The sequence below is a fragment of the Ochotona princeps genome, chromosome 17 (genome assembly GCF_030435755.1).
Source record: "Ochotona princeps isolate mOchPri1 chromosome 17, mOchPri1.hap1, whole genome shotgun sequence".
Taxonomy (NCBI): domain Eukaryota; kingdom Metazoa; phylum Chordata; class Mammalia; order Lagomorpha; family Ochotonidae; genus Ochotona; species Ochotona princeps.
The window spans coordinates 32,905,233-32,928,841 of NC_080848.1; the positions used below are offsets into that span (position 1 = coordinate 32,905,233).

Genomic DNA, 23,609 nt, shown 5'->3' on the forward strand with positions numbered 1-23,609 from the left:
CTAGCCTGCCTGTCTTCAAAGAAATATTAATATGGATCTCAAGAATCAGTGCAGTGGAAAGTCCAGAGGCCATGTGAGGAAGCCTAGAACCTAGCACAGCGCCTCACCCATGGAAGGCCCTCAGTGGGTCAGTGTGCCAGGAGCCAGAGGATGAATGAGCACAGAAACAGAAGGAAATGACAAGCAAAAGTGTCCAACATGTCGCACAAGGATCACTCTGGAGGTGATGACTGAGTCACAAAACCCAAGCTTGGCCCCAGAGAACCCGTCAGTCCAGGTCACAATGCCAGGAGGACTAAAAAAGCAACTTGCCAATGGGCTGCTTTTTTTTACATCTGTACTCTTTAGACTAATTACATCACTCTGCCCCACCACATGCCTGTATTAATTTTCCATAAAACAAAGGCATCTGTGGAAAAGGTGCCACCCTGGCTATTAACTGCTTTTCATGACCCACACAGGTGAGCACAAATGTGATGGGGCCTGAGCTGCCAGACTGCTGTGCTGGGCGGTCACTCAGCAACTTCCCACCCTTTCTGTCAAACCTGAGAGAGAGCAATAGGACGGAAGCACCCCCAGGTTTTTTCAGACCCTGAAAAGATCTCTTTGGTACTTTATAACATGATTATCTCCTTCATCGGGAGTTGGGGAAGACTCGTCCGCACATTTTAAAAACATCTACCTATTTATTTATTTGAGGAAGAAAGAAAGAGAAAAGGAGGCCAAGGAGGAGAGGACAGAGAAGGAAACTAGAAGCCAGGAATCAAGTTCAGACCTTGTACATGGGAAACAGAGACACAACTACCTGAACCATCACCTAATGATCCCATTAATTCCTGCAGATTATCAGGAAGGTGGGGTTGGAAACAGACTCAGCACTCAAGCTAGGTACTCCAAGGCGGCATGCAGGTGTCCCAAATGGCCTGTTAACCACTTTGCCAATATTTGTCCCACTGTTCTCAATCTCTTTTGACTCACACAGTGATGCTGCCATGTAAGGTGGTGAGAATGCTGCGGCCTACTCAAGTATTCGCTGCTCAGACAATTGATCAAAATAACACAGTGGGTGTATGGAACAGACAGTCCTCAGACGTGGAACCTGCAAATGCAAGAGCTGCCCCTTTTCTTCTTTTCTCCCTGCTTCCTTCCTGGTTCTTAGACCACCAACCAGTGATCCCAGAATGCCAAGCTGCTCTCTGAGCAGGTAGATGTGTTGCTGTGCTCCAGGCCTAGACAACAGAGTACCTTCCTTTCCCCTCGCCTACTTCTCTCCCTCCAAAATCAAGCCAGCAGGAATGCTCACTTGCCCAGTGAGGGGGACTGTTTGAAAACTCATCCAATTACCATTTTAATTAACATCAGATTGACATAATGACAGACCAACTCTGGCAATCTGGCCTGTTGCACTGATAATCATTTGGGGCCTCACAATGGGAGAAGATCTTTTTTTACCGCCTCAAAGTTTTTTTTCCCTCATCATTTGAGGACAAATGGTAACAATCATATCATCCAAATTTGAAACGATAGGGTAGAAAATTACTGTTGTAATGAACATACTGAGAAGGTTCACTGAGAGGCACACACACGCTAGCCCAAGACATGCTGGCCTCTTCAGAGTCGGCAGCTGGCATTCATTTCTGCCTGTAGCGTCAACTGTGTCCATTCAGGCACCACTCATCCATTCACATGTCCACTCAGATTCTCCCATCTATTCTCATTGTTAGTCATAGTTTCATTTTTATGCATTCATTGGCTTTCCCTAAAGTCACTTATTCACTCCTCTATTTTTTCCTTTATTCACTCACACATCTATTTGGCTAACAAATATTTTAGGAACACTTCTATGTGTTGGACACAGTTCCAGTAAGGATCAGCTAACTTCCTGTTCAATCCTAGACATCATTAGCTGGGTGCAAAAGAAAACATTGCCCTTGTAGAGTTTACATGATCATCCTCAGTCCAAGAGGTACTGCAAAGGGCAAGATGCCATGTTGGTACCCTTACCTGTTCAGGCAATGATGCAGAAATGATGGTGTGGATCAAAGCACAGGCATCTGGGGACAGCCTCTTAGGAAGGACCTTGAACCTGAGGATCCATGCCTGGCAAAAGGGAGGAGGCAGATGGGGGAAAGAAGGAGCACTAAAGGACAAGCACTATAACCACAACCTTGCATTATAGGGACGTGCTGGGACGCTGGAGATCAGCCCCTATGCCACAGTGCTGGTCCTGCCAATGGCAATTTCTGTCCATCACCCTTTGTCCACTTGGACTCTAAGTCCAAGTCACTGTAACTGAACAAATACAGATCCGTGAATTGAAGGTATAATGAATCCCTAGGATGTTTGAAGTGGCACAGACTGGGTTCAACCACATCATCTGGGCAGAAAAGTAGAAACCAGGCTGAGTGGACTCAAGCCAAATGCTAGACCAGAACCAGCTTAGCCAGGAGGCTACCTAGAATGGAGAATCAGTGGTGCATGAAGACAAGGGTGCTTCAAAAAGTTAATGAAGAATGGACCTACAAGATAAGTCCACTCTCGTACAAAAAGTTTTGACATAAAATGCATGGATTGTTCATGATGTGTGTTCTCCATGAACTTTTGGCAGATTCTTTGCACATCCTGCATGTGCTTCACTGGGTGCTTTGTGGCCCTTTTCCCTTTCCCAGGCATAAGCCAAGTGATTCAGATTCCTCAGGCCTCTTTCCCAAGATTGACCCTGTGAGCGTCTTGGTCACTTTCACTAATTCTGGCCAAACTCAAACATTAGTTTTAGGTAAATTTTAGGATTGGTCTTAGCGTTTCCTGAGCAAGTCCTTCCTATGGTGAAAAGGGAGGGTTCTGCATGGGGCATCTGGCTCTTTGAAGGCCACTCCCATTCTTAGGAGATGCCTCACTGCAATGCCCCCTCCTCTGTTCGAACTCAGGACCAGAACACTCCCTAAACACCCTCTTCCGTGGACACCTAGAGCAATGTTGTGACGTGTTCTCGGCTCTCTCTCATCTTTCCCTCTGCTTGTTCCCTCCCTTTCATACTTATTTGTACTCCCCTGTTTCCCTTCTGGGGCATTTAACAGGTTTGCTTGATTGTTCTGTAAAGGTCAAGTTGATGCCTTGTGGTTTCTGGTCCTCTCTCCTACCCATGCCATTTGTTTCATTGTTCATAATCAATTTCTGCCTATGGTTTTGAGGGCACAGGGTTGCACCCTGTGGAGGAAACAAGAGGTAAAAGAGGGTGGTAATTGTGTGTGTGGTCAGATATCTAATATGCATGAAATAACTGGTTTTTAAAAATGAGTTTGAATATAGTTTGATCCTGTTCCTCTCCCTACCCGCCCCCCAAAAAAAAACACTTCCTGTTGAGGTTTGATTTTAAATGCAGAAGTGTTGGGAGATAGGGCCTAGTGGAAGGTGTCCTGCATCATGGAGGATGAATGTCCTCACGTGAGAAAACTCTTATCTGGGTGGGACTACACTAGTTGCCTTAAGAGTGAGTTGCTATGAAGCAAAGCCGTCGTTTGTGCTGTCTCTCCTGCATGGTCCATCAGCCCTGTGGGTGGAAGTAGCACAGCACTCTTGCTGGCACCGTGCATGTGGACTTTGCAGTCTCCAGAACTATGGACCCAAACAAATTTCTTTCTTCATTGCTTTAAAAATGTTTGAAATATATGGTGAGGGGGTGGAGGGAGAAGCAGTGAGAGAGAAAAAGAGAGAAGAAGAAGAGAGATGTTCCACCCACTGGTTCACTTTCCCTGCGTGGTCCGCCAGAGCAAAAGCAGAGCCAGGAATTCCCTCTAAGTCTCCCTCAAGGGTTCAGAGACTGAAGTCCTTGAACCATCTTCTGCTGCCTTCGCAGATGCATTAGTATGAAGCTGGATTAGAAGCAGAGTAGCTGAGACTTGACCAGCACTTTGATAAGGGATGTAGGTGTCCAAGCAGCAGCTTGACCTGCTATGTCAGAATGCCCACCTCAAATTGCCATCTTTATATCATACCCACTCTCAACTGCTCTGCTCTCAACTGTACCATCATGACCTATGCTGGTAAGCTAACATTTATCCCACATTTTAAAGGTAAGCAAAGTGGGACTCATACAGCTAAATGCCAGAGCGCTATTCAAATACCATTTTGGCCTCTGTTTGTTAGACTCTACTGAAGTTTCCTGTCCTCCCCATGCATCAGCTGAGACCACAACCCATCACAGGAAAGACAGGCAGTGCCTCACAGGGCCATGACATTTTTCAGGGAATAAGCCAGTCATAATAGATAGTAAAGCCACAAATGGAACAAGCGTTGGTGATTAAATTAGGCTGTTTTATTTCCTTTTTTGATATAACTCAGTGAAACTGATTTATGTGCACAGATCCAGCCAATACTCCCTGAATGTTAAATTCTGCCCAGGATCTGAGTAAGAAAGAAAGCTCAAGGGAAGTCATTCCCCAAGGTTGCCAGGTATACCTGTTACTATGCTTATAAAAGATGAGGAAGTCATAGATCTTGAACTGGACAAGTCTGGATGACCCCAGTGCGTAATTCAGAGACGACACCATCATACTGACATTCAGCTAAGCTTAGAAGCCTTCTCCAGGACTGAACTGCCAGCAGTACAGTCCTTTCTACCCTGGCCTGACATTTGATCCAACACCTAAAGTGAAATGGCTATAAACCAAAGGGCTACTACCAAGCCAGATAAGTCCCACCTTGGCTTTCAGAATCTTTGACTTACTTGGCTTTCATGTCCTGATGTTTTTATATTAGATCCATTTAGAGTAAATCATTTACCCGATCTAGTTTTCCTCTTCTGTATAGGCCTGCAATTCAAATTGTTACTCTAATAGAACTATTTCATTACTAACCTTATTTGATTAATTTTTGATTAATGTGCCTAGTATCTGTTTGGACTTTTTTCTCCCCCATTACTAGAAGAAGATATAAAGTTGATCATCTTAGGAGCATGAAACTATGCTTTTCCAGAGTGATGTATCATAGTAGTATTGGCAGGAGTGTTCCAGGGATGGGAAGAATATATCACACTTAGAGGAAGTCTTAAGTGACCAAGAACCATTAGCCAAATACATCAAAGGTACTATGCCATTAATAACAAGTCATTATTGAGTTCTTGCTGGCTCCATCACAGCTATACAGTGTTGGTATAAAATACCAGTATTAGAACAGTCCCTGGAATCAAAATGTCTGGGTTCAAGTCCCAGCAAAGACATATTTTGAGAACCTTAAACACTAAGGTTATGACTTTTCTCTAAGCTGATTTCCTCATATGACTCTTTATCCACAGCCCAGCATGTAGCAAGTGCTTGATAAATGTCAGCTACTGCCTTATCATCTCTTTTGCTCCCACTGCTAAAGTAGACGTTGTTATCTATATTACATAAGTGAGTAAGTTAAGACTCAACATGATTAACTTACTGGGTGGTATGTCTCTGAAATGGCAGAGCTGGGAGGCCAGCTGACCTGAGCCTGGATCTCAGGTCTTTTAAACTCAAAACTCAACATTCTTTGGGCAGTATCTCACTGTTTCTTTTATCTTTCCAATCTGAGGTTGCATAAAAATAAAAAAACTTGATATATTATAACCTTGTTAAAAAGCTTTATTTATAGATTGATGATTGATTAATATATTTGAAATGCAGATTGTTAGAGAGAGAGAGAGGTGTTCCATACACTTACTCATTCCTCAAATGCTTACAATAGGTGGGGCTGAAGCAGGCCAGTGCTAGAAGTTTGCGACTCCCTGTGGGACTCCCATGTGAGTAACAGGAACTCAAGTATTTGGTTCAGCACCCACTACTTCCCAGCAGAACTGGAAATGGCTGCAGAATTCAGTCCCTGACAGGCACTCTGATATAGGACACAGGTGTCTCAAGTGGCAGGTTAACCCTTTGTGTATCAATAAGACTTTTGAGTTTTCAGGGTTGACACCTTTTTGCTTGAAACTAATCTACAGGATTCTTATTACATTGACTTTCCTAGGAAAGACATTGAGTCATCATTTAGTAACTAGAGGTACCCATAACATTTTGCGTGCTCATTTTAATCATTAGATTTGATACAATTGAAAGTGTATTACTGTTACAGCTGTGGAAATGTTCCTGTGGGTATCTAAGCTAATGAATTGCAAACATTCTGCTGTCTGGGGACCTAATAATACACGTCCCCAGGGGGCGTGTGGTAACATGACCCATATGTTGTCCTTCTTAAATGTCACTTAACTCAACACGCATCTGACAGGAACTGATGAACTGCCAAGACTGAGCTCTTGGCAAGGGCCCGAAGTACAATTGATTGAAATCAAGCCGTTTGCTTCTGATGTCTTTCCTATGGCTGAAGGCACACAGTCTTCAAGAGGTGCAACACACGAGTGGAGGTTCAGGATTGTTCTTTTATCCTGATCTTGTCCTGTAAGTGTTGCTCAGGCTTCACTCTTAATCTTATCTTTCCACCTTCACTTACTTTTTTTACACAGTTTTATTTGTCACAAAATTTATTATAAATCTACAGTTCAACAAATTTTGTTAATAATTACAGAGTTTTGCAAACCTAATGATTAGCATTATCTAGTTTTAAAACATTTCCAAGAAACTTGAATAGGCAAGAAACTTAATGCCTATTTATTTGCAATCTATTCTAATCCCTACCACCATGCCCAGGCACCCAATAAGTATTGTTAAACCTTTGGGGATGGGGTGGCAGGAGGAAGAGAACTAGATAGAAGGTATTCTCATCCACTAGTTTCTTTGTCAAACATCCAGAAGAGCGCTGGGGTCCAAGACTGAGCCAAAGCCACGAACCAGGAGGTCAACCCAGGCCTCCCGTGTGAATGACAGGAACCTTGTTACTTGAGCTGTCACCACTGCCTCCTAGGGCCAGCAGTCACAGGAAGTTGGACTCAGGAGTTGAAGCTAGGAATTGAACCCAGGCACTCTGATGTGGGGCATAGGCTTCTTATCAGCTGGTCTACATGCTCACCCTCTCCCTTAGTCTTTCACACGATTACATAAACCTATCTTTCCCCAAACTTAGCATTTCAGGCTGCTGAGGTCTTTCAAGTAAGAGCATGGAGGTTAGTGTAAAAGGGTGGTGGGGTTTTCACTTAGCAGGACATTAGGCAAAACATCTGGTGACACGTGTTTGAGTGTGACTATAAATTGCAGTTACTCACTGGCTGAGGACACCCTTTTCCTGATGGCCCAGCTGCAACCCCACAGTGGGGCTTCACAAGTGTCTTCCTCCTTCTGCAGTGTGGCTCTTTCACCTGTGATCTGTTCACATGCACAATTGTCAAACTTCCTAAAGTTTTGCTTTAGTGTCACAAGATTCTTTACTGGAAGTGAAAAGAAGATGGCAAGGGATGCTGAAGGATGCTTTCTTCAACACAAATTCTTCCTTATTCAAAGGTCAGTAAATCCTGTCCTGCCTAAGACATCATTTTCACTTACTAGGTGCTTTGGGCCAATTCTGCCACATAATGCTTTTTTTCAATAGGCTGATTTCAAACACATTTTAAATTTTGTTTAAACACTTTTCTATGCAAGAGATAGAAGCAGTTGTAACTTTAACAAAGCATGTGACAGCTACATTTAAGTAAAGTACTTGGGATGCAAAAATAAGTTCAACCCATCTAGACCACTAATGGGACAGAGATGGTACCTTTCTCAACCCAAATGGGAGACTGATATTTTCCAAGTGAGGGGAAGAGTCATGGGTAGAGGTAGAAGTTGTGTGCCTACCTTTCTCCTATTTCAAATCATCACTTTCCATATTTGTTTATATGATGTACCTATATGTATATTTGTTTACATATATATTTATGATGAAATATCTACATCCTGCAAAGGATGCTGAAAATTTTCTTAGTAATCTTGGCATGGTTGCCCTCCCTGGGCACTCATGAACTCTGAGCCCTGCATAGTCATTGACCATACTGTCTCCAGCCAGGACCCAAGCTGGATCTCCATTTATCTATAACAGGAAGCAGCAGAAGAGTTAGGGAAGTTCAATCTTGCAGATAGAAATACTTTGGCCAAACAAAGTCATGATCCAAGAGCATATCCAGAGTGAAGAAAAGAGCATAAAACAGAGGAAAGATTAAGGCTGAAAGTTGAATCTGTGAATGGAGTTAACCAGGTAGGGTGGCCCCTCAGGTACAAACCCTCATCTCCACCAATAGCTTTCTCTGTGGGCATGGCAATTGTGAATAGCTTTGGTTCAGAAGGATTCAAATGTGGACCCATAATGAATCCTGCAAAGATCTTCCAAGAGCATGCCTGGGCAACATTTTCCTTGCCTAGTGGAATATGACTCTAGAGTAAATTGGAGTCAGAGAAGAGAATCAATTCTCTTAGAATCTTCCAGGCCATTCATGTCATTTAAAGATATCAGAAGCTCTCAGAAAGGTCACTCTACAGGAGAGGAACCTTCCATAGCTTAATTTCCTTTTGTTGCATTGTGAGCCTCGTTTTCTCCTCCTTTTACCTCCTATCTCTTTCTGGCCTGCCAAGGCCTGTTTATTAAAAGTGTTGTGTCCAATTTGCCCAGCTTTTAATTAAGCTGTCAAGTTGAAATGGGATTGTCTCCTGGGAAGTGAACAAAAATTTTATGGTCATTTAATTTTTGCTTAGGATTTAAAATTCTACTTCTGGCATGCTTAAAATTATTAATGAGATCCAGGAATCCTTGCCCATTTGTGTCCATTACAAGACATAAATCATTAAGCTCAATTAGGGGCAAGGGAAGCTTGTGAAGTTAGAACTGAAGGTTGTGTTCAATTCAGATTTACCCATTGCAGCCAAATGATGGAGGTGTGGCCATCAAAAGTTGTGTGGGAAACAGAAAAATAACACTTTTTTGGGTGTAAGCACTTTGACGCAGGCATGCACATGCTTGTGCTTTCGCCTGTGCTAACAGAGGTACTGAAATGGTGACATCATTCCCTTGGCTCACCGTCTGCCAGCCTAGACTCCTGCGTTGACTAGAATAGTCAAACTTCTCTAGTGATCTGCCTTAGAATGCAGTTTGCATGGGAAATAGACTCTGTTGTTTTTAAGTCACTGAGAGTTTGGAGTGACTTGTCACTACAGCAAGACTCAATCTTACAACTAATATATGTGGGTTGAGAGCAGAACAATCTGTGTATTTTAAAGGATATCTGGGAGAGGTCAGGGGGGAACCAGACTGGGTTTGGAATTGGGACATCTGGGAGGCAAGATCTGAACAACTTGAATTCTCAGCTCTCAAACTGTGATTTCCACAAAATAGGTCTGTGAAATAGAAACAAATGTAAATGAATGAGAAATTTATTTTTATTGGAAAATCAGGTATACAGAGAAGATCTTCTGCCTTCTGATTCACTCCCCAAGTGGCTGCTATGACCGATGCTGAACTGTTCTGAAGTCAGGAGCCAGGAGCTTCTTCCAGGTTAACCATGCAAGTGCAGGGTCCCAAGGCTTTGGGCCATCCTTTACTGCTTTCCCAGGCCACAGGCAGGGAGCTGGATGGAAAGTGGGGCCGCCGGGATTAGAACAAGCACCCATATGGGACCCCAGTGCGTGCAAGGCGAGGACTTTAGCTGCTGGGCTATTGCGCCAGGTCCTAAAATATTGATTCTGTGGTACTTTGCTGGTGCTAGAAAGTTGCTAGATTCTTCTCACTCTCAGAGTAAAGGCTTCAGTTTCTCCCATAAAATTGACTTCTGGCTCCCAAATCTCTCCACTATCAGTCAGGTTTAAGAGAAAAGTAGAAGTGGAGAGATCACCAACACTCAAAACTGCACAAATCTATTGCAGCCTGCATTAACCCTTTGCATTCCTACTGTTTTATATCCTTTCTCTCAAGTTCCATCCTACTATCCTCTAAGATCGCTTCTTTTTGCTTAGTCTTCTCAAGACCAAAAGGTCTACAAGACATCAATCATTAGGGCTTGGAGGACTACCTGATCACTACCATATCTTGGTAATGAGACTTTTGAAAGATATCATAGAATGACAAAGAGTCCTAGTGACTTCAGCCACCAGCTAGTTCCTACCTCTTTTCCATAGATCCTGTTCCAAGAACTTCTTGTCAAGTTGACTTTGCATTTCAAGGAAAATAAGATTATCAAAAAAACAAAACTCAGTGGTTTTGCAGGTTCAATCTAGGACAGGATCCTCATGGGCAAGAAATAAATTAATAATTTATGATCCATTAGCAGACTTCTGTTCACACCTATGTGGATGAGTCTCTATGTAACCCAGGTCTGCTTATTTCATTTCCATTACAGAAAATTTCTTAGGAAGTTAGCTAGTAAGCTAGATTCTCAGCTCCCAGACAGTGATTTCCACAAAATAGGCCTATGAAATAGAAATAAATGTAAATGAATGGGAAATCTTTTAAAATATTGATTTTAAAAATTTTTATTTATTTTTACTAGAAAAACTATACATCCATTATCAGTAATGGATTTACTTTTGTATTCCCCAAGGAAATGTGGTCCTGTGATAGCCTCAGTGGACCCATGATACTGCTTGGCATTTGCTGTATCTATCATGTACACACACACACACACACACACCACACTCTTCAGGCAGCTCACCCCTAGGCAAAACTTTCTGATTTTACCTTTCACGGGAAATTCCAGGAATCAGAGGTAAGGCTGGAACATTACAAAATATTTAACTACATACTCCTAGTGGTTTGAGAGTCATGTAGCCCAGTATTATTATTATGGCTGCTTTATTTGCAGGCAGGATATGAGTCTGTGATTCCCAAATACCTTGCAGAGAGGACTGTAGAACCTCTACCAGGATGCCTGGCATACAGGATAAGATAAAAAAAAAATAGCTTGTTACAGGCATTAACACTATAGTTGAAGCACTGGTTTTTCTTTGATGGCTGTCTAGCTTTTGTTATTACTTCATCACTTAAACTGGATTGATTGTTGAAAATGGCGGCAATAATGTTGGCATATGCCACTGCTTAAGAATATTGTGAAGATCAAAGTCAGAGTTATGTGAAAATACTCCATGAACTCTAAGTTCAGTGGGTATGAAGAAACAAATTCCCTCTCATCATCACCAGTGTCACTGACATCACCATTACTACCACCACTAATGTGACCCGATTCACTGGGACTCCACCACCACTTCCACCTAAGGGCTCAACGTCATCTTGGTTCCAGCAGAACCAAGACGTCATTTTGAAAGTCCTTTTTGTTCTTTATCTAGGATGATTGCCAAAGCTTGTATTGTGTTAATCTGCGCTGATTTATTTTTTCATTTATTGATTCATCGGGTATTCAGTGAGCATCTGCTATATATTCCAGACATCATTACAGATGGTGTAGACTCAAATAGTGGAAAGAATAGAAAAAAAAATCCCAGGCTTCATGGAGCTTGCATTCTTGAGTGAGAGGGTGAAATAAACAATAAAGAATATGTACAATATACAGGTAAATCACATGGTAAACTAGAATATGTTCAAGATAAAATGCGAGCAGGACCCCAGCAAGCAGGAATAGACAGCTATCTCCCTCTGGTCCCTGTGGCTCACCAATCCCTGATTTATTTTCCATTGTATTCTTGATTGAGGAGATCATTCATAAACAAATACAAATCTCTATGACTCAAAAAAGGTATATTAAAGAGACATTTAAAAATAACACAAAGTGTATCATTCGTAATAAAACTTGGAGTTCCATAAGTATGAAGAGAAAATTAAAACTGTTGTAGAAATCAGGCCCGGTGTGATAGCCTAGTGGCTAAATCATCTTAGATCTGCCAGAATCCCTTGTGGATGTTGCTTCATGTCCCAGCTGCTCCACTTCCCATCCAGCTTCCTACTTTATTTTTCATGATACAGTTTCTTAGGCTCAGGGTTTTCCCCCTTCTACCCTTCCCCACCCTCTTCCTACTATATTGTAACAATAGTTTAGTCCCTCAGCAAAACTTGCAAGTCCATCATTCTGCTATTTAAGTGTATCCTGACATTGTAGGTAGAGAAAATGGTATAAAGTCTGGTGTTCTATTGTCAAGATGTCTAACAGTTTCCTTGGAGTCCATCTTTCATTCAGAAGTAGAGTGGTGTACTTCCCTACATCATACAGATCCTACAGATAAATGTATCTACCTATCTATCTATCTATGCCTACCTATATATCTATTGGTCTTGTATTTTGCGTGAAAATTGGCTTATATCAAAGAGAGCATATGGTATTTGTCCTTTGGGGATTGGCTTATTTCACTGAGCATAATGGTCTCTAGTTGGGATATTTTGTTGCAAATGGTAGAATTTCATTCTCTTTAGTGACTGAGTAGTATCCCATAGAGTAGATGTATCAGTTTCTGTATCTACTCCTCTTTTGACAGGTATTTGGGGTGTTTCCATGACTTCACTATTGTAGATAATGCTGCTGTAAATAAAGGAGTATAGATCATTTTCTCATATTAAGATTTCATTTCCTGGCCCAGTGTGGTAGCCTAGTGGCTAAGGTCCATGCCTTGGAAGCACTGGGATCCCATATGGGTGATGGTTCATTTCCCAGATGGTCCACTTCCCATCCAGCTCCCTGTTTGTGGTCCAGAAAAGCAGTCAAGGATGGCCCAAAGCCTTGGGACCCTGCACTTGCGTGGTTGACCTGGAAGAAGCTCCTGGTTCCTGGTTTCAGATCTGCTCAGCTCTGGCCATTGCAGCCACTTGGGAAGTGAACTAGCAGATGGAAGATCTTCCTCTCTCCTTCTCTCTGTAACTCTACCTTTCCAATAAAAATAAATAAATCTTTTAAAAAAGAGATTTCAATTCCTTTGGATATATTCCCGGAAGAAGGATAACTGGGTCATATAGCAGATCAATTTTCAATTCTCTTAGCACTCCCCGTACCAACCTCCATAGTGGTTGTATGAGCCTACACTCCCACCAGCAGTGAAGAAGGGTACCTTTTCCCTCACATCTATCCCAGCAGGTGTTGTTAGTAATGTTCTGAATGTAGGCCAATTTCACTGGAGTTAGATAGAACTCAGCATGGTTTTTATTTGTACTTCCCTGAAAACCAGGAGACTTGAGCATTTTTCATATGTCTATTAGCCATTTGAATTTGTTCTTTTGAAACTTATCTGTTCATTTCCTTTTCCCATCCTTTCTCAGGGTTGTTTTTTATTTTTGCTGCCATTGAGTTTCTGTAGCTCTTTGTAAATCCTGGATATTAGTTCTGTATCAGTTGTGTAGTGTGCAGATTTCTCCAATTCTGTTGGTTGTTCTTTACTTTATTGATCATTTCCTTTGCTGTACAGGAGCTTTTTAGTTTGATGTACTCCCATTTGTTTATTTTGACTTTCACTGCCTGTGCTTTGGATGGCTTTTCTAAGAAGTCTTACCAATGCCTATGTCTTGGAGAGTTTGATGGTTTCTGGGTACAGATTCAGGTCTTTGATCCATTTAGAGCTGATTTTTATACAAAGTGAAAGATGAGTGGTCTTGCTTCTTACTGCTGCAAACTGCAATCCAGTTGTTCCAATAGCATTTGTTGAAGAGACCAGACTTTTTTCTCTGGGTTATTTTCAGTTTTCTTGTCAAAGATTAGTTGACTGTACATGTCTGTGCTCCCCTTTTGGGTTTCTATTCTGTTTCATTGATCTTCTCTGTTTCTGTACCATACCAAACTGTTTTAATGACCACTGCCCAATAGTATGTTTTAAGTTCTGGAATTGTAATTCCTCCAGCATTTTTTTAGATTTATTTATCTTTATTGCAAGATCAGATATACAGAGAGGAGGAGAGACAGAGAGGAATATCTTCCATCCAATGATTCACTCCCCAGGTGACCACAATAGCCGGTGCTGCACTGATCTGAAGCCAGGAGCCAGGAACTTCCTCCAGGTCTTTCATGTGGGTGCAGGGTTCCAAGTCCTTGGGCTGTCCTTGACTGCCTTCCCAGGCCACAAAGCAGGGAGCTGAATGGGAAGCGGGGCCACCAGGATTAGAACTGGTGCCCATATGGGATATCGGCACATTCAAGGTGAGGACTTCAGCTGCTAGGCCACCACAGCAGGCCCCCAGCTTTATTTTTTATTCTTCAGAATTGCTTTGGTTATTTGTGTTCTCTTGTGTTTCCAGATGAACTTTTGTATCATCTTTTCTGTTTTTGAGAAAAAATATTGTTGGGATCATATTGGATGATTCTCTACAAAGGAGAACCACGAGACTCAATCAAGAGATTATTGGAGCGCCCAGTGCGATAGCATAGTGGCTAAAGTCCCTGCCTTGCACGCACTGGGATCCCATGTGGGCACTGGTTCTAATCCCGGTGGCCCTGCTTCCCATCCAGCTCCCTGCCTGTGGCCTGGGAAAGCAGTCAAGGACAGCCCAAAGCCTTGGGACCCTGCACTTGCGTGGGAGACCCAGAAGAGCTCCTGGCTCCTAGCATCGGCTTGGCTCAGCTCTGGCCATTGCAGCCACCTGGGGAGTGAGCCATTGGATGGAATATCTTCCTGTCTCTCCTCCTCTCTGTATATCTGCCTTTCCAATAAAAATAAATAAATCTTTTAAAAAGAGAGAGAGACTATTAGAACTCAGAATTTGACAAGCTAGCAGGATACAAAATAAATGAACATAAATTGATGGCACCAGTATACATGATGAACCCCATTGTCAAGAAAAAACTTGAATATACAGTACCTTCAAAATAGCGGAGAGGAACCTTACATATGTTGGTTCCTATAACTAAAGATGTGAAAGATCTCTATGATGAACATTACAGAACACGAAAAAAGAAGACATTTAAAGATGGAGGAACTTACCATGTTCCTGGATCAGCAGGATCCACATAATCAAAATGTCCATATTACCAAAAGTAATATATAGGACCTCTTATTCTAAGAGAGACAGTGAAGAGGACTTCACGGGTGGCCAGGATAAATGCATTGACATGATCAAGCATTGTGCTAGGTGAACACTGTGGATAGAGGACTATATCCCAGGGGAACTGGGCACTTGTCTGACTCTGCCCTCTTCAGACTAGGATCCTCCTCTGTACCCCTCCTTGTGTTTGTACTCAGTATCTTCCTTTCTACCTTGCATTGTAATTGTGTATTTTCTTAATCAGTATCCCACCAGGCAGAGTGCAATCTAGGCAGAACCTGTGCTTCCTTAACAGTACTTACATCTCTAACCCACTATACAGAGAAATGACTCACACTATGCTATAAGTTCCTGTATTTGTTGATATTTGTGCTCGACCTTGAAAGATGTGTCAGAGTTCAACAGATGGGAGAGGAAAGAATAATCTCATTCATCTGGGCTGGTAGGGCTTACTGTGTCTTTCTGTACTCCTTGCTATTCAAGATGAGAACCACAAATAAACCAAAGAAATGAACTGTTAATGGCAGAATTTCAAGCACTTGAGGAGGCAGAGAATTTGTAGGTGAACTTCCCAATGCCTACTCCAAACACTGAGGTTCTTCCTGTTATATTTTCAGAAACATGAAAGATTGTTGCCATAAACCCCATGATATGCCCAAAATGAGAAATGTTACTAGTCTTCTCACTTTGTCCTAGATATGTGGTCCAGAGCCATCTCTGGGAGCAGGAGTGTGTATAAATTATTTAGAGGTATCTTCTGTAAGTTTTGAAGTCACAAAGACTAGGGCTCAAGTCCAGCAGCACTGCTTCCCACTTGTAAGTCTCCAGGAAGTCACTTCATCTCTTTAAGCCCTATTCCCTCACATCTGTAAAATATAGAAAATAATTATAGTACCTACTTCATGAACTTTGTAGTGATTGAATGAGACAACAAACATGTGTATGCCTTATATATACAGTAAGTGCTCAAAAAATGTGAACTTGTGTTGTGCCGTTTCTGGGTTTTGATTTCAGATCTGTAATTGTTAAAATGGTTGACTTTTTATTGAGCTGAAACCAGAGGTGCCTCAGCTATGGGTGTTCAGTGAAAGCTTGGACCAAATAGACAGAGCTTGTCCCCAAACCACAAATCAGCAACTTGCTATTCAACCTTAATCAAGGCACTGTTTTTTGGGCCTGCTGGACTAGATGGCATTTAAATCTCCCAAGTCTCAAGTTTTAATATCTTCTTAAGGAGGAAAAATCTGACATTCTCTTCCAATTGGTTAAAAAATGAAAAGCCTGAAGTTAAATATGCTATGAATTCTGCGCATGACTTTTCTGGCTTTGTTGTGAACATCTACAATGAGTTAGGCTTTACATGCTTATTTGCTTATTGAATTATCACCAGCACTCAGTATTCCATTGTATAAACTGTGATGCTATCATTGGGAAGAAAGACACCTGGTCAGGGCCAGCACTGTCGTGTAACAAGCTGATCCTCCACCTGAAATGCTTGCATTCCTTATAGACACCCATTTGAGTCTTGGCTGCTCTACTTTCAATCCAGCTCCCTGCTTGTGGTCTGGAAAAGCAGCGAAGGACGGCCCAAGTCCTTGGGACCCTGCACCCATGTTGGAGACCTGGAAGAAGCTCCTGGCTCCTGGCTCCTGGCGCTTCGCTTTGGCTCAGCTCAACTCTAGCTATTGCAGCCATATGGGGAGTGAACCAGCAGATGAAAGATTTCTCTGTCTCTCCTCTCTGCAAATTTACTTCTCAAATAACAATAAATAAATCTTTTTTAAAAAGAAACATTGTCAAGATTCTAAAACTAATATTGCCAAAGTCATTGCTCTAGAAAAATTCCATTCATCCACATCAATATTCCAGAGCTGGTTCCAGAGTTAGAAGACTACAATCGATCTTTCACATCATAAGTTAATACCAGAGGTGGAACTCCTGACATAAGCACAAACAGGCAACTAACAATTAGGGCGTTTTAGGACCTACCCAGTTTCTATTTGTAATAGACCCTCAATATATTATTATATATATACTTTATTATTATTGGGTGAATATTTGTGTGAATGAGGGATAGATAGTTGGATAGTACATGAATGGGTTAGTAATGGGCAGATAGAGCACTGTCAGAATAGGAATTTAGTCTTTCACTTTTTATTTATGTGCCTAAAAAAAAAAAAAAAAAAACCATGGTCAACATACAGTAGCATCCCAAAGAAGAAAATGAACACATTGGTATAAACCCCTGGGACTGCCCCAGGCGTAACTGACTCGAAGGTGAGGTAACCACTACACACAGCTGAAAGAGTCATTCACTCTCCATATAGTTTGCCTCAAGAGGCAATTCACCTAATTCACATACCTCACCTAGTCCTGCCCTGTCTCCAGCATCATTTTCCATCGGCTCTGCTCTACTCTCTTCATTTCTTTCCAGCTGTTCACAGCCCATTTACACTATCCTGACCTTTGTGGTGGTCCCTCCCTTGCCTAGTGTTTTTCAGCTCTGGAGGCACAACAGATTCACCTGACAAGATTTTCAACACTACCCAAATGTGGACCCAGTCATATGCATTGAATCAGAAAGTGGTGATGGGGCCCAGAAATCAGCACCTGTTGATATCACGCAGCTCAAACTTGCAAGCAGAGCTAAGAGCTGCTGCTCCAAAACTTTGATGTGTGACCCAGTTTCAGACTGTTTCCTGCAGCACCGTACTCACCTGTGCTACTCTTTGTAACAGATGTTGTGAGGCTGTCTTCCCTATTCTCTTTGAGCTCGTTCAGGGATGATTAGTGAAACATTTTTCTCTACATTTACTCAAAGTCCCTTTACCCAGGGATGAAGACAAATCCATAGAGCTTTCAGACTAATCATATAGAAAATAAGAACATTTATTAAAGGCGTGCAGTCTGTGTGAGCTATCTAAACTCCTTATAGGCGATGCACTTACTGTTGCATTAACCCTAGCAAGTGGATTCTGTATGTAATCCCCATTTTGCAAATGAGAGGAGAGGCACAAAAAAGTGACATAGCTAACCCAGGACCACACAGCTAAGACATAAAAGTGTTGAGATTCAAATCCAAGAGCTTGACCTTTGCAAAGAGCTTTCTCTGCAGTGCCTAGTTGCTGTCATCGAGGTGCCATCTCAGTCAAGCTTGGTCCCTGGCTCTCTGACCCCTTAGCAAGTTCTTCTTCATGATGCAGTATCAAGGCAAGTCTAGCCCTTAGACTCCCATCTACACCTGGCTCCATCTAAATTCTAGACTGGTATGATCTAGGCTACCAAATACAACCTATTTTAAATCAGATAAGCCCTAATTTCATCTTCTGCATAATTCTTTGAAGTGGGAATTATTATTTCAGATCCTGAGAAGTTATACAACTCACAGAGGCCACACTACTACTCAGTAACTGAATTTTCTAATCTCTGTCCCTCAGAAAAGTTTAGGCTTTTTCTTCCACCAGGTGAGAAAATTTTCTATAGGTCAAATAGAGAAGAGAAATAAGCTGGAATGTGAAGATGGGGTGGAGTTCAAATATTTGCAGAGAAGAAGGGAGAGCATCCCAAGTAGCAGGACCAGTGTGAGCAATGACATGGAAATGGGACTCAGTGGAGCATTAACAGCATGGTGAGCTGCGTGCTTTGGCTACAATGGGCCATTTATACAGTGCTGCAGTAACTGTGAGACTGGAGGGTGCATTAAGGCATATTGGGAAAGTTATTGAAAGCCAAGCTCAGGAGCTTGATCTTTATTATATGGGCATCAGGGAGCCATCAAGCAAGCAATCGATGTGTACAAGGCAATGTTAATAGAGTAGAAATCATCTAAATGAACGGGACAGAGGAGCAAGGACTAGCCAGGAGGCTAGTTTAGAGGTAATTGCAATGGGCTACGCAAGAGGTCAAGAGACTCCAGTGTTGCATGGTGGCCGAGAAAACAGAAAATGTTGGAGAAATTCGAGAAATGCAACAAAGGGCAGTTTATTCACTGTGGGAATTTACAGAAGTGAGTTGCATCAAAGATGAGTCATTAACCACCAGGCATCTGCTGCCAGGACAGGAGCTGCGAAGGTGAGCCTTTACAATTCCTGTTCCATAAAGCACGCACAAAGAAGAAACCCACAGGTATCAAAATTGTGATAGCTCAGGTGATTGCTGCTGTCACAGGGGAATGCTCTGGCACCACTTCTGAATTAGGAGCCTTAGGTTTAGTGGCAAAGACCAAACCAATGAGGCCAGTTTCCAGCTCACGGAGACCTAGCCATTGACACTAAGGAGAAAACGATGATCTTAGCAGTGGGGTCACAGGAGAGAGGCAGGGGGAGGAGAAGGGCCTGCCTGATAGAGAAAACAGCACATCCAATGGAATGATTGTTCCAAAGCACTACATGTTTTTTTTAAAAGATTTATTTATTTTTATTGGAAAGGCAGATATACAGAGAGGAGGAAAGAAAGAGAGGAAGATCTTCCATCCGATGATTCACTCCCCAAGGGGCCGCAATAGCTGGAGCTGAGCCAATCCTAAGCCAGGAGCCAGGAGCAAGGAGCCAGGTCTACCCACGTGGATGGAGGGTCCCAAGGCTTTGGGCTATCCTCGACTGCTTTCCCAGGTCACAAGCAGAGGGCTGAATGGGAAGTGGAGCTGCTGGGGTTAGAACTGGCGCCCACATGGGATTCCGGAGTTGCAAGGCGAGGACTTGAACCACTACGCTATCGTGCCGGGCCCAGCACTGCATGTTTTAACTCCAATGTTTTTGACACTGAAAAATTAGGGAATGGAAGAAGAGATATAAGATAGTCTGTGGAGAGTAGTTTGGGGAGAAGATTGTTACGTTATTGTTTAAAAAGCATAGCTTTTGGAATCAAGAGTGCACACATCAATTGTTATAAGACATTAAATAAGGCACTGTGTGTCCCTGAGCTTAATTTCTCATCTACAAAATGTGATTGTTGTATCACAGTGCTCCTGGAAGTAAAATAGGAAAACATAAATAAAATACTTTTTGTAAGACTTCACACATACAATGAACCCCATAAATGGCAGTTGGAAGTATTCTTCTAACCAAAGTGAACTTAGATATGACTGACCTTGATGTGTCAATGAGAATAACCATTGAGAAGTTAGGTAAGAGGGGTGAGAGTGGAACTGAAGGTAAACTCAAGAGGAGGTGGATGTCAAAGCTCAAGACTGGATAATGCTATTAAGGACTGAGATGATGGGGAAAAAAGAAAAAGCTAAAATAGTAAGTCTGTGAAGCATCACCATAGGGTGGGGCTGGTGCTTGGTACAAGGAGAGGACTGAGAGCTGGCCACTGAAAGCAGAGGTGAGACCAGGTCTGTGTGGTCTCCTGAAGGCCATTTCCATCTTGGCCCAAGACCCTAGTCAGGAAAGAAAGGCCTTCTCTTTTCTGGGACATCTGACTGTGAAAGGGGCAGGGAAATGCCCTCATTGTGTTTGACCATGTTCCTAAAGGACTGGGTCAGAGTTGAATCTTTGTCCTTCCCTAAGTGGCTTTATCTTCTCCAGAAATATAATCTATGAAATCAGGATCAAGAGAATCTATGTCCTAGCTTTGTAATGATATTTAAACAAGACTGTATGTAATACTTAGTATAGTCTTTTACCTACTCACACTCAGAAGTCTTCATGGGGATACAAACCCAAGTGCCTGATAATATCAACCTAATATCTTGTAGGAATTAAAATAAAGGATGAGACAGAAAATCTGAAGGCACTGCAAAAAAAAAAAAAGATACTAAGTGAGACCAGAGAGATCTAAAGGGTTGCCCTTGCTAAGGACCCAATGATCATACTAAGGAGCTCGTTGAATTTTCTCTTGGAATAAAGGGAATAGAACAGGAGTATGGTAAAATGAAGTGGATCAGTCTTGCTGTTGGTCACAGAATGGTTTTGTGATGGGCATACTCTAGAGTCCAGGTGAGGGAGGGACGGCTGAAGCTTTGATGTAGGTGGTGGCACAATCAGAGGATAGAATAAGCTGGATTTAAACTGCTTAATGCATAAATTAGCAAAATGAAGAGAATGAGCACCTCACAAAAGTAGAGAAGATATCAAGGATAGGTCCAAGGTTCTCCATTGAATGTACAACAACTTTATTACTGTACTAGGTAATACTCCAGTAAGAACTCCAAGTGTGGTCAGAGGGATACAGTGTAGAAGGTGATAAATCCAGCTGTAAGAACATTATAAAGATAAATGAGATGCAAACATATTGAGAAACTAAATGAGTACTTGGTAATAGGAAAGTACTTCAAAAATCATAAAAAATAGAATTACAAGATATGTATATTTGATACCAAACTTTGGAAATTTATGCATAGTTTTTTCATAATACACATTTTGTGATATTTTTGAAGAACCCCCCTCATATGCACAGATTTGAAATTTTTTGCAGGAAATGAACTTATTTTTAATTGCATTTTCCATGAACTATTTGATAGTTCGTGTCATACAGATAGATCTCTAGAGGTCAGGAGTTCATGGATGTTTTTGTCAGCAATTTAGAGATAGCTGCAAATTTGCATGCATGTTGACGTGTGCATAGAAAGACTTTAGGGGCAAAATAAAATAATTTATCTCAGTAAAGCAAACATCCTCCTTGTGCCAAATCTGGCTAAATCCAGGGAATACAGAGACAGATAAGTCATCACGCTGTCAGTGTGTTAGATCATTAAATATTGTGTAATATGCATAATTGTAGACATCTGCCAAGGTAGAGAGGGAGAATTCCACTATCTCTTCCAGTAAGAACAGCTGATGTCTGTGAACCTGGTCTGCAAGCATCATAGGAGCGTCTTGCTTGTTCATAGCACTGTACCTTGTCTTCATCGAGATGGATTTCCCCCCTGTGGTCATCAGCTGTCCACAAGATAGGGACTCTTCTACTCTTAGCCATCTCTTTTTTGGAGACACAAACTGCTCTTTCTGCAGCCTGTGAACTGTTCCTGGACTGGAAATTTCCTTCTCTCCTACTTCCCCATTTGCAGAGTTGCCAAACTTTTGGCTCCAGCAGGCCTCATCAGAAAAGTAAAACTAATGAACTCACTGCATTACACAGCTGTCTCCATTAGTAATGAAATCCTTTTATTACAAGGGATTCGTTTAAAACATGTTATTAAACAGATCAAAATGAGCAAGAGCAATGAAAGTCATTAAAGTGCAAGGCATATGAGAGAACAGCTTCTCCTGAAATAAATCTAAAAGTTAGGATTGGAATGATATTAGGTGGGGATCAAGTCAAAGTCACTTGCAGAAGGATGATAAGAGGATGAGGCAGTGGCCACTGCTTAAAACCGTGTGGCTCTTCCAGGGGGAAGCAGAGATGCTGAAAAGAACAGTTCTCAGTTTACCCACAGAGACAGGCAAGGAGTCTGTATCGGGAGGAAAATCCCAGCTGAGAAGCAGACACTTCTGGTGACAACCTAATGTTATAGTTGTAGAGTAGCAGTGACCAATAATCTTGCTGTGTTGATAATCTTGCTGTGTTGATCACTTGCATGTCTTATTTAATACACCAATCTATAAAGGAGACACTATTATCATCCCTGTAATTTACAGACCAGGAAACTGGGTCTCAGAGATTCATACCTTACTCAAGCCCACACAGGCAGTAAGGGGTGGAAGAGGGGTCTGAAATTTGAATTTTTGTCTGTCTGACATTAGGACATGCATCCATAGTCATCATGTTATGACAGCAATGTTTACCATGATGAGAGCTATTGGTCCTGCCTTCCAGGGACTCACCATGATATTCAAATGCAAATGACTCATATATCAAAAGAGTTTGAGTGGGAGAGTTGGGGATGCAGACTAGACATGCGTAGAGGACTGTCTATTTATTAGCATGGGGGAAATGAGAAACCTTACAGAACAGAACTTGCCCCGAGCACAAGGAGACCTGCTCCTGGCAAGGAGAGATGCAGCAAAAGTGTGTGTCTCCACATACCCACTTGTCCTTTCACCTTCCCTCCCGCTGGACTCCTGGGGACAGGGACAGCTCGTGTTATGAAAGTAATAGGAACCTTTCCACCACGGACTGCGCCGAGGACGCACGAGGGACGAAAGAAGGGAGGCCGCAGACATGTGCTACTTCGCCTCCTACCTGCTGGCCGCCCTTGGGGACAACGCATCGCCCAGCGCCAAGGACATCAGGAAGATCCTGGACAGTGTGGGCATCGAGGCTGACGACGAGAGGCTCAACAGGGTCATCAGTGAGCTCAATGGCAAGAACATCAAGAATGTGATCGCCCAGGGCATCGGCAAGCTGGCCAGTGTACCCGCTGGTGGGGCTGTAGCCTAGTCAGCTGCCCCAGGATCCGCGGCACCAGCTGCCGGTGCGAGCGGAAGAGAAGAAGGAGGAGAAAAAGGAAGAGTCAGAGGAGTCAGACGACATGGGGTTTGGCCTGTTTGACTAGATCCTGTGTCCCCCTAATAAAGCCTTTTATGTTTAGAAAAAGAAGAAGAAAGAAATAGGAAGACAAGGATAATGTGGACAATTAGCCTGTCAAGTGAAGATTATACTTGGAAGTCGATCCCTCTCTCCAACATTGCAATCTCTCCCATTAGCACCCCAGGAACAAAATCAAACTAAAGGAGTATTCCCGATGTCACAGTGTGGTTTGTTCCCCTGGTGAGTAGCATTGACTTCTTAGAACATTCTTTCTTAAAAAGAACAGAGCTGTGCCTGGCTGACTGTTTCCTCAATTAATATTAATTCTGTCCATTAGCCTTACAAAATCACTC

The 23,609-nt window shown here is 42.3% G+C and overlaps 1 pseudogene; it reads left to right on the forward strand.

Annotated features, from left to right (window-relative positions):
- LOC101528734 (large ribosomal subunit protein P2-like) overlaps nt 1-23,281 on the forward strand; it is a 225,316-nt pseudogene extending 202,035 nt beyond the window's left edge.
- Nucleotides 23,282-23,609: the final 328 nt, after the last annotated feature.